This window comes from Humulus lupulus, chromosome 1, assembly GCF_963169125.1.
Source record: "Humulus lupulus chromosome 1, drHumLupu1.1, whole genome shotgun sequence".
NCBI lineage: Eukaryota > Viridiplantae > Streptophyta > Magnoliopsida > Rosales > Cannabaceae > Humulus > Humulus lupulus.
In genome coordinates this window covers 211183617-211195527 of record NC_084793.1, presented here as the reverse complement: position 1 = coordinate 211195527, position 11911 = coordinate 211183617, and positions in this window count along the sequence as shown.

Genomic DNA, 11911 nt, shown 5'->3' with positions numbered 1-11911 from the left:
CGACTTGTGTAGGTCGAGCTGCATTCAATATGCTCAACATCAGCCCTGGCTCCCTTAGGTCGTATTTTCACATCACACACAACATATATACAAGGTATAGAAACAAATGTTCATTTATAGGGAATCTCAGTTCCATTCACAACTTGGGTGCAATTTTATTTACGTGGAATCCCGAGTGAAGCATGTAGAGCGGTTCCGAGAACGATCCTCAATCCCGAGCCTTAGCGGTAACCGTAGTCACAAGCGACAATGGATAACTATCAAAATCTAATCCAATTAAATGCTTTGGAAACAAATACTAGCCTCTGGGACCTCAAGTTATACTAAACTGAGTACTAGAATTCATCCCGAGCACTTAGTTTTAAATCCCCAAGCCTCTCCTAGCCTAATACCAACTTAGGCTATGGCTGCCTAGGTGGGCTGCGACCTGACCCTAAGGGTCACAGTGCGTCTCAAGTCAGAGGCGCCAGCCTCTTTCCCCAAGGGGAGGCATGCCGCTACTTTCCCATTAGGGCTGTGGTGCGCCCACAATTCAGCAAGCCCCCCAGGGTCCTCTGGGGCATGCAGGCCGCGACGCCCATGAATTGGGTCACGACGCGCCCCTGTGAACCCATAAATCTATAGGTTTCTCTGCATTTTCCCCAGCTCAACTCATAAAAAATCCCTTGCAACCTTCAACCAAACCCAGAACCGAGTCTAGGACTCTTAACCACATAGCATAGGCATAATAAATCACCAAAAAACCTACTGAAATTACCACCCCAAATCAGCAATCAATCAACACTCAAAAGCCTGTCAAAACTAATCCTAATAATCTGAATTCCCAGAAAGAACTAAGACATAATTCTTACCTCAGTTTATAGCCTCAGTCCACAGCAATTCCTTGACTGACCCTAGCTTGATATTCCTAGACTTCCCAGCTTAAAACCAAGCTTCTCCATTTAAGAATTCCTTCAACCTCAAAGCACAAGAGAGGGAGAGAGACATAACGTGCAAGAGAGAGAGAGAGAGAGAGAGAGAGAGAGAGAGAGAGAGAGAGAGAGAGAGAAAGAAAGATAGAGAGAGTTTGAGAAATTCTGCTATGTTCTACTAAGTTTTGCTCACTCCTTATGGTCTTTCAAGCCTATCCCCCTACAAAAGACCAAAATACCCTTGGTAGTAACCCAACCCCTTTGTTACCCTTAAAGGCAAAACGATCATTTGCCCCGTTTCCCGCTAATTCCTCGAGTCATCCTACAAATTCTCAACTAGTCTCGACATGCCAAACTAATCACCAAACACTTAGTCATTACTCGATAAATCCCAAATATACAGTAAACTTCCTAGAATACCCCTAGGCTCACCCCAAGCTAGGTATTAAACCCTCGCTGTGACTATTCCGCTAATCCGCTCACTAGGATCACCTTGAGCCGAATACTGTGAATATATCCACATAATAATGTGGTATCAAACATTTAACACATATAATCACATTTATGCCTGCAACAGGCCATAATTACAGATATGCCCTTATAAACAAGAAAGGGCCCACATGCATATTTAATACTCATAAAAATTTATATAAATATATTCATATTATCATATAAATCATGCATGCCGCATAGTCACGCATTTAATCAATAAATCACACATTATCCAATTATGCCCTCTAAACACGCTAATCAAGACACTAGACCCTATTAGCATTTTTGGGACATTACATTAATAATCACCAATCTTTCCAAAATAATCTCAAAACACGATTTTAACCGATTTCGACCACAAAAATTGTATCAGCAACTCATAAACATAATAACCCGCTTTAAAACTCAATCAAAACTAAGAATTTAATAAAACTTCAAAATCTTTAAAAACCAAAACTTAAAGCTCAAAGACTTGAATTTACCTCAGTTAAAATCGATTCCCAGTTGTTTCCCTAAGCTTATAAGCTTCCAATCCCAACTACAACATTAATTCCCACCAAGACTTTCCTCAAAACTCAAAGAATCAAGAGTTTCCTTTATACTTCAAGAAACTTATAGAGAGAGAGAGAGAGAGAGTGAAAGAGAACGTGAGATAGGAGAGAGGGAGTGTTTCCAACATCAAAGTTAATAAACTCAATCAATAACTGTATAGTGAAATAGTCCAAATGACCAAAATTCCCCCACTCACCTAAATCCCTCTCAAAGCCCCTCAAGGGAAAAAACGTCATTTTGATTCTAATCCCACATTACTCAAAATCCTCAGATAATTCCACCATGCCCAGAATATCACTATTTTCCCAAAATACGACTCATGCCCCCAATGAGTTTCGCTAACTCCCTGAATTACCAAAATAACACTAAATCGTTGTCTTGCTCGAAATGATTGACTCCTGCCAAATAACTCAAATATATCCACATAACAATGTGGTCTCAATCATATAATCACAATTATACCCTCAGGGGGTCAAAATTACAATTATGCTCCTTTAAATAATAGTGGGCCCTGTTTCACACATTTGATACACCTAAACATGCTTAATTAGTCATATCATAATATAACTCATGAAATTCACAAAATTACATAAATATTCAATTAAATCACATAATAATCAAATAATACCCTCATGGCCCCCTAATCAAGGTATTAAGCCATATTAGGAACTTTGGGACGTTACAAGGAATTTCCGACATTCTTTTTAGCAGGTCGTTCAACACCTCTTGCATGTTCTCTAGTTTGGTCTCTAGTCTTCAATTTTTCTTGTGAAACTCGCGAATCTCGTCTTTGTAGAAACGGGTTCGGGGTCTTGAGCTCACTGAGTATACACGAGGACTTTTTCCGAGCCTACGTGCAGAGGGATTGGGGTCCTGGTGGGCAGGACGCGGTGCCACTCGTGGTCGAGGAGGAGGTTGTGTACCCAAGCCACCCACGGGGGCGACCGATGGTGCTTGAGGATCTCCATTAGATTGGAGAGTCGGGGATGAGGCTTTCGTTTCCTCACCAGGGGCTGGATGTTCCTCTAGTGTACCTCCATTCTCAGGCGGTTGAGGGTCTCTCATGAGGCTCTTAGTTGGTCTCCGTCCAGGTGGACCTCAATATCTTGTGAGTCCCGTAAGCATCTCAAGCTCCGTGGAATTTTCCCTTATCGGAATAGATGGAAGAACAGTAGCTTGATACTTGTCCTTCCCAAAGACGGTGTCAAACTATTGATGGTGAGAACTTGTGAATGAAGTTGAGTTGGAAAACTTGTAAGTTTATAAGAAAATGAAGAACTTAAAAGAACTTGGAGTATACTTACAGAGTAAAAATGGAGATAAAATGTTTGTATTGCTTTGAAATCTCATGTTGAGTCTCATTTTGTGATGTGTTTAGGTTGTGTTTTAGGTAGTTTTTATTAAGGTTTTCTATTATTTAGTGCAATATTACATGTATTTGTTGTTTTTCCAATTTTTAGTCAATCAATAAAGGAAGAGAACAAATGAAGAAAATGGCAGTAAAATGATGAAAAATTGACTTTTTGATGTTGTTTCCATGAAAAGATGAATCCTCAAGATATTTTATGGCTTCGATGAATTTTTGGGACAAAAAGTGTTTCAATTGAAGAATTTATTAAGGGTCACGGCACGGGTTGGTGGTGTCGCAGCCAAGTCCTTCACAAAATGCTTATTTTCAAGGTTTTGCACGGGATGCAGCGCTAGAAAGAGGGGTCGCTGCGCTGAAGAATTCACAAGCCCAAAAATATACACGGACCTCGGCAAAGGAATAGATGGGTTGCGGCCTGCCAGAATGAAGGGAGCCAATATTAGTGACACGAGCTGCTGCGCTTGAAATGTTGGGCCGCAGTCCACACTGCTTCTGAAAAAAAATAGGTTTTAAACCTAATTGCGAGAGGAGAGAAAGAAATATTTTGGGAGGATGATTTTGGAGAGCAAGGCATACACCATGAAGCATCGCCAATTATTTTTTCAACAATTAATTTTCTTTTACCTTTGAATTCTATGTTATTTTCCATTGTTGTTTATGTTTAGAATGATGATTATGAGCTAAATTTGTTATTAGGGATTTTGATGGAGTCACTTGGTCTCCTATTATGATCTAATGCAAAGTTTATTTTCTAATTAAGCTTTTGAGTCTCTTGTCTCTATACTTATTGTTTGATATTTGATTGGCCATCTAGTATCATAATCTACATGTTTTTGAATCAAAATCTGAAAAGTGAGATTTAATTATGCTTTGATAGGTTAGACATAAGATTAATCATAGAACGAGAGTATCGTGGTTGTTTATGTGGCATATTAAAATTGTGAATGTTAATGCTTCCGAGTTGATGAATTCATCATAAAAATATAGAAAATTCTCATCTAGGTCGAGGTTTGTAATTCGTAACTTGATTATAAACTGTTTTTGACAAATTGCTAGCTTGATAGGAAGGAGAAAAAAAACCTGGATTAGTAATTGATAGGAGGGATAGTTGACGAGATTAAAACCTGTAATTGTTTAATCTTGAATTTATTTCTTGTGTTTCTTTATCTTTCATTATTCTTGACATTTATAATAGTTTATGTTCTTTTTATTTACTTTTACAACCAAAAATATTATTAATCAAATAGAAATAAAAAAAATTAATTGATTGATAATTGATAATTCAGTCCTTGTTGGACAATACTTGGTCTTACCAAGATTTATTAAAAATTGCGACTATGTACACTTGCATAGCTTTAATTTTCGCAACATATTTTTGGCGTCGTTGCCGGGGACTGAAAATTATCAATATCAAAGTAATTAATTTTGTTTCTAATTTTGTTGTTCTTTGAACTATTTCTAGTTTGTTTTGCGTGCATTCTTGACCATTTTTCACGTAGTTCTGTTATATGCATAGCAGAAGAGGAGCAAATAGCTTTGTTCCTATTAATCCTGAGATTGAGAAAGCATGCAGGCATAATCGTAGAAACAAAAGAGCTACTGGTCCAACTGTGGTTATGGAAAACCCTCAAAACAATGATGGGTTGAATGGAGGGATGTCAGAATTGGTGCTAGGACGAGCTTAGAATCCAGCTCTGAGAAGCTTATGGGATTATGTACTCCGAACTGTTACGGGAGTGCAAACGTGTATAGGACCACTAGTTGTGAAGGCTAATAACTTTGATATTAAGTCGACGATTTTAGAAATGGTGCAATCCACCGTGCAATTTGGTGGCTTATCTTCAGAAGACCCTCACATGCATTTAGCTAATTTTTTGGAGCTATGTGCAACATTCAAGTATAATGGGGTGAGCGATGATGCAATCAGGTTGAGGCTATTCTCATTTCGCTGCGGGGAATGAGCTAAAAGTGGGTTGAACTCCCTTCAATCCAATTCTATAAATACTTGGGATGATTTGGCTCATAAATTCCTTGCCAAGTTCTTGGGAGAGGTTCAAGGAACTGTTGAGAAAGTGTCCTCATCACGGCATTGAAAAGTAGATTTTGGTCCACAACGTTTACGATGGATTGTGCGGTACTACTCGCACCATAATTGATGTCACTGCTGGAGGGGCATTTATGAGTAAAAATGCCAACCAGGCATATGAGTTGTTGGAAGATATGGCTACAAACATCCACCAATGGTCTAATGAGAGGTCAATCGATGTTTGAAAGGTTGCCGGAGTTCATGAACTTGATGCCATCACTACCTCGATCGCTCATGTTGCTTCCTTTGAAAAACAGTTGCAACATAATACTATGTCTGCTAAAGCCATTTAGATGCCAGCAGGGTGTGAAATTTGTGGTGGACCTCATCAATTTGAGCAATGTATGACAACAAAGTTCAATAACACCATCCCTATGGAGTAAGTCAACATGATGAGTAATTTTAATTGGTAAGCCAACAACCCTTTCTCCAACGCTTACAACCCTGGGTGGATGAATCACCCTCATTTTTCATGGAAAAATAATCATGGCCCTCAACAACAATTTTAGCAGCCCATTTCTCAAGCTCCACCTCAAGAAATGCACAACCACCAGTTTCTCCAGAGAAAAGAACTGAATTACAAGTTGCACTATTGACTTTGACCTATTCCTAAGCTCAGTTTATGACTGAAACTCGGTCATCCATCAGAAATCTTGAAATGCAAGTTGGTCAATTGGAAAATATGTTACAAAGTAGACCTCGAGGAAATTTTCCAAGTAATACTAAGGTGAATCCTAAGGAGCAGTGGAATGCGATCTCCTTGAGGAACGGTAAGGAGTTCGTGGAGCCAGTTGAGAAATCTAGTCTTCCATCAAAAATGGAGTCTGAGAAGAAGAATAAGGTGGATGAAGAGGTTAATGAGAACCTTGAGAAGAAGAAGCTAGAAATAAGTGTTGAGTATCACATCAAGATCCCATATCCTCATAGGCTGTAAAAGAAGACAGTTGACAAGCAATTTTCCAAGTTCTTAGATGTTTTTTGAAAACTACAAATACATTCCCTTTGCAGAAGCTTTAGAACAAATGATGAGTTATGTGAAGTTCATGAAGGAAATCTTGTCGAAGAAAAGGAAACTGGAGGATTACGAGACAGTTGCACTTACTGAGAAGTGCAATGTAATATTGCAAAAGAAACTACCTCCCAAGCATAAAGATCTGGGTAGTTTTACCGTTCCTTGTACTATAGGAAATGTGGTTTTTGAGGGCATTATGTGATTTAGGGGCAAGTGTGAATCTAATGCCTCTATCTATCTATACAAAATTGAAATTGGGAGAAGTTTGCCCTACTACCGTGTCCCTACAAATGGCAGATCATTTAGTGAAGCACCCAAGAGGTATTATTTATTGGTAAAAGTGGAAAAATTCATCTTTCCTGCGAACTTTATTATTCTTGATATGGAGGAAGATGAAAATATTCTTATCATTCATGGGAGACCAGTTTTAGCTATTGGAAGGGCACTAATTGATGTGAAAAAAGGGGAATTGAAGTTGCGAGTGCAAAATGAGGAGGTAACATTTAATGTTTTTGCGGCAACTAAAATTCCAACATGTTTTAGAGTGGATGTGATAACAAGAGGTTGTAGTAAGGTGGAAGTGATCAAGAGAAAGGTCATTGCTCAAGCTGGTAGTCAAACAGTAAGTGATCGTGTGAAAAGGTTCTTCAGTAGGAAAGCTCGAATGCTACATGAGCGGTGGAAAGCTCCAAAATGTTGCAACATCATAAGATGGGCTTTCTCATAAGACACTTTGGCTCTTAAAGATTCAAGGGGTGGTCTTGATCTGAGTTAATGTGAAGAGGAATTCAGCATCCGGCTGAATGACGTTAACGACAACGCATTTGGAGGCATTCCAATCCTTTATTTGCAATTATATTTATTAGTTTTATTTAAGTTTTGGATTATGAAAATCTTAAATTTTAAATTTTAGTATTTTCAGTATTTATTTATTTATTTTATATTAGGATTAGTTTAATTTTTATCATTTCGTGTTAAATTTGTAATGTCAAATTGTCTGAAGAAGAAAAAAAAAATAGGGTCACGATGCTACTTTAAGCCCAGCTCATAAATTACCAAGTTCAATCCATATCAGCCACCACATTTTGGCTACCTGAGGAAGACGGTGGCAGGGGTCCTTCGTCGTGGGCAGTATGAGTTTGTCAGGTCAGTTTCTTTTCCTTGGCTTTTATTTTGAACATTGTGGACAATGTTCATATTAAGTTTTGGGGAGGCGATTTACTTTCGTTTCATATATATTGAGTAGTTTGTTTTACTTGTGTTTGTGTTTTAGTTGTGTATTGTATATTGTTAATCTTTTATTTACTGTGTTATTGTGTCTAGGATGTTTAGAGTGTCGTGTTTGTATAAATCAAGTTGTCAATGCTAGCCTATGATATGGAAGAAAATGTTGTGCAAATTTTAGAAATTTTTTATCAATTGAATCAGTGTGCTTGGTTAGACTGCATAGGTAGCTTGTTTCGATCCATGAAAAAAAAAAGAATGTTTAGCCATGATTCGAAAATTCTTTGCAATTTGAATTTGAATGTATGCATTGTTAAAAAATTGGCTTGTGGTTTGATGTATGAATGAATCTAAAACTTTCTTGTTTCTCATTTGAGATGAAATCCTAGATGAGATATGCTTAGGAAAGTCATTTAGGCAATTTCTTTGAAGGTTTGAGCCTTTTAAGGAAACCCAATAGTAATTTTCTATTATTGCCCTTATTGAGCCTAAAATTATCCTCTTTGTTGTTTGACGCCAATTGTTAGCCAAATATATATTTTGTTAGTTTTGATTCCTTTACCAAATTGCTATGAGCATATGGATAAATAATGGGGAATGAATTTTAATGGAATGTAATTAGTTTTGTAATTTTGTGTATTGTAATGAAGAGTAAAAAGGTTTAGAATTGAAAAAAAAAACAAAATAAAAGAAATTTTAAAATCCAAGCAACACTCTTGTTATGCTTTCACAAAAACAAGTTTCGAGGAGTATAGATTGAAAAATAAAATAAAATAAAATAAGATCAAGTGAAATAAGCTTTTCTGCACCTCTTACATGGCTTTATATAGGATTTTATTTGGAAATTGTTTGGGTGAAATGTTTGTTTGTAAGTTCATATGCTTATGGTAATTTGGAGCCTAAATGACATATATCTACCTATTGCCTAAGCCTAAAGTCCTACTGATTCTTGAACATATTTTGTCTACATTAGTGCACAGTGGTGAACAATGTAGGCATATGGGTCAATGGTTTGATGGGTTGATTGTGAGTTTTTGGCATGCATATATAGATTCAATTGTTCAGTAATTTTTGTAGTTATTGTTGAATAGGCATTTTTTTTGGATTGAATCAAGTTGTCGGTGTGGCGACACTGCAAACTAGAATTTCCAGTGATTTTAAATTTTTTCCAAAATCGTCCCAAAACACAATTTTAACCAATTTCGACCACAGAAATTGTCTCAACAACTCAGAAACATAATAACCTACTTTAAAACTCAATCAAAACTCCATTAAAACTCAGAATTCAATAAAACTTCAAAATCTTTAAAAACCAAAACTTAAAACTCAAAGACTTGAATTTACCTCTGTTAAAATCAATGCCTAGCTGTTTCCCAAACTTATAAGCTTCCAATCCCAAGTACATCGTTAATTCCCACCAAGACATACCTCAAAACTCAAAGAATAAAGAGTTTCCTCTAGACTTCAAGAAAATTAGAGGGAGAGAGTGAGAGAGAACGTGATATAGGAGAGAGGGAGTGTTTCCAACTTTAGAGTTAAAAAACTTAATCAATAATCGTATAGTGAAATAGTCCAAATGACCGAAATTCCCCCCTCACCGAAATCGCTCTCAAAGCCCCTAAAGGGAAAAAAACGTCATTTTGACTCTAATCCCACATTACTCAAAATTCTCAGATAATTCCACCATACCTGGAATATTACTATTTTCCCAAAATACGACTCATCCCCCAATGAGTTTTGTTAACTCCCTGAATTACCAAAATACCACCTGGTTCGCCCAGAGGTGGGTGTCAATCCTCGTTGTGACTAAATCGTTATCTTGCTAAAAAATATCGACTCCTGCCGAATATCTCAAATATATCCACATAATAATGTGGTCTCAATCATATAATCACAATTATACCCTCAGCGGGTCAAAATTATAATTATGCCCCTTTAAATAAAAGCAGGCCCTATTTCACACATTTAAAACACCTAAACATTCTTAATTAGTCATATCATAATATAACTCATGCAATTCACACAATCTCATAAATATCCAATTAAGTCACATAATAATCAAATAATATCCTCATGACCTCCTAATCAAGATACTAAGCCATATTAGGAGCTTTGGGATGTTACAAGGCATTTCGACTTTCCTTGCAGCAGGTAATTCAGCACGTCTTGCATGTTCTCTATTGTGGTCTCTAGTCTTTGACTTTTCTTGTGAAACCCGCGTATCTCATCCTTGTAGAAACAGGTTCGGGAGCTTGAGCTCACCGAGTATACCCGAGAACCTTTTCCTAGCCTACGTGCAGATGGACTGCGATCCTGGTTGGCAAGATGCGGTGCCACTCATGGTCGAGGAGGAGGATGTGTACCCAGGCCACCCACGGGGGCGGTCGATGGTGCTTGAGGATCTCCATTAAGTTGGAGAACTGGGGATGAGGCCTCCCTTTCCTCACCAGGGGTTTGATGTTCCTCTAGTGTACCTCCATTCTCAGGCGGCGAAGGGTCTCTCATGAGGCTCTTAGTTGGTCTCCGTCCAGGTGGACCTCAATATCTTGTGAGTCTCGTAGGCATCTCAAGCTCCTTGGAATTTTCCCTCATCAAAATCGATGGAAGAATAGTAGCTTGATAATTTTCCTTCCCACAGACGATGCCAAACTGTTGATGGTGAGAACTCGTGAACGAAGTTGAGTCTGAAAACTTGTAAGTTTATAAGAAAATGAAGAACTTAAAAGAACTTGGAGTATAGTTGCAGAGTAAAAATTGAGATAAAATGTTTGTATTGCTTTGAAGCCTCATATTGAGTCTCATTTTGTGTTGTGTTTAGGTTGTGTTTTAGGTAGTTTTATGAATTTTTTCTATTGTTTAGTGCAGTATTACGCTTGCCTTTGTTGTTTTTCCAGGTTTTAGTCAATAAATAAAGGAAAAGAGCAAGTGAAGAAAATTTGTAGAAAAATGATGAAAAATCTTCTTTTTGATGAAGAGATATTTTATGGCTTCGGTGCATTTTTGAGACAAAAAGTATTTAAATTGAAGAAGTCATTAAGGGTCGTGGCACGTCTTGGTGGCATCGTGGCTAGGTCCTTTACAGAATACTTTTTTTCAAGGTTCTGCATGGGTCTTGGTGCTGGAAGGAGGGATTACGGCGCTGAAGAATTCATGACTGAATGTAGGGAGGCAATATTAGGGCATGAGCCGCGGCGCTTTAAATGTTGGGCCACAGCCCACACTGCTTCTGAAATAAAAAATTAGGTTTTAAACCTATTTATGAGATGAGAGAAAGAGAGTTTTTGGGAGGACAATTTTGGGGAGCAAGGAATACACAGTGAAGCATCGACAATTATTTTTGCAACCGTTCTTTTTCTTTTACCTTTGAATTCTATGTTATTTTCCATTGTTGTTTATGTTTATAATGATGATTATGAACTTAATTTTTTATTAGGGATTTTGATTGAGTAACTTGAACTCCTATTATGTTCTAATGCAAAGTTGATTTTCTTCTTCAATTTGTGAGTATCTTGCCTATCTTTTCTTATAGTTTGATATTTGATTGGCCATCTAGTATCATAATCTACATGTTTTTTAATGAAAATCTGAAAAGTGAGATTTAATTATGCTTTGATAGGTTAGACATAAGCTTAATCATAGAACGAGAGTATCATTATTGTTTATGTGGCATATTAAAAATGTGAATGTTAATGCTTCCTAGTTGATGAATTCATCATAGAAATATAGAAAATTCTCATCTAGGTCGAGGTTTGTAATTCGTAAATTGAATATAAAATGCTTTTGACAAATTGCTAGCTTTATAAGAAGGAGAAAAGAAAACCTGCATTAGTAATTGATAGGAGGGATAGTTGATGAGATTAAAACCCCTTATTGTTTAATCATGAATTTATTTCTTGTGTTTCTTTATCTTTCTTTATTCTTGACATTTACAATAGTTTATGTTCCTGTTCTTTACTTTTACAACCAAAAATATTGTTAATTAAATAGAAACAAAAACATTAATTGATTGGTAATTGATAATTCAGTCCTTGGGGGACAATACTTGGTCTTACCAAGATTTATTACAAATTTCGACTGTGTGCACTTGCATATTTTTATTTATAGTGCTTGCACTTTGATTGGCACTCTGATAAAAATTAGTTTCAAGCAAAGAAGATATTCTAAAGATTTTCACAAAGAGAAAAATATATCGTATAATTTTTCCTATCCCTGAAATTTGTCTCAGACTTGAAAATTCCAAGATCTCATGTGTTGAGAATATTTTG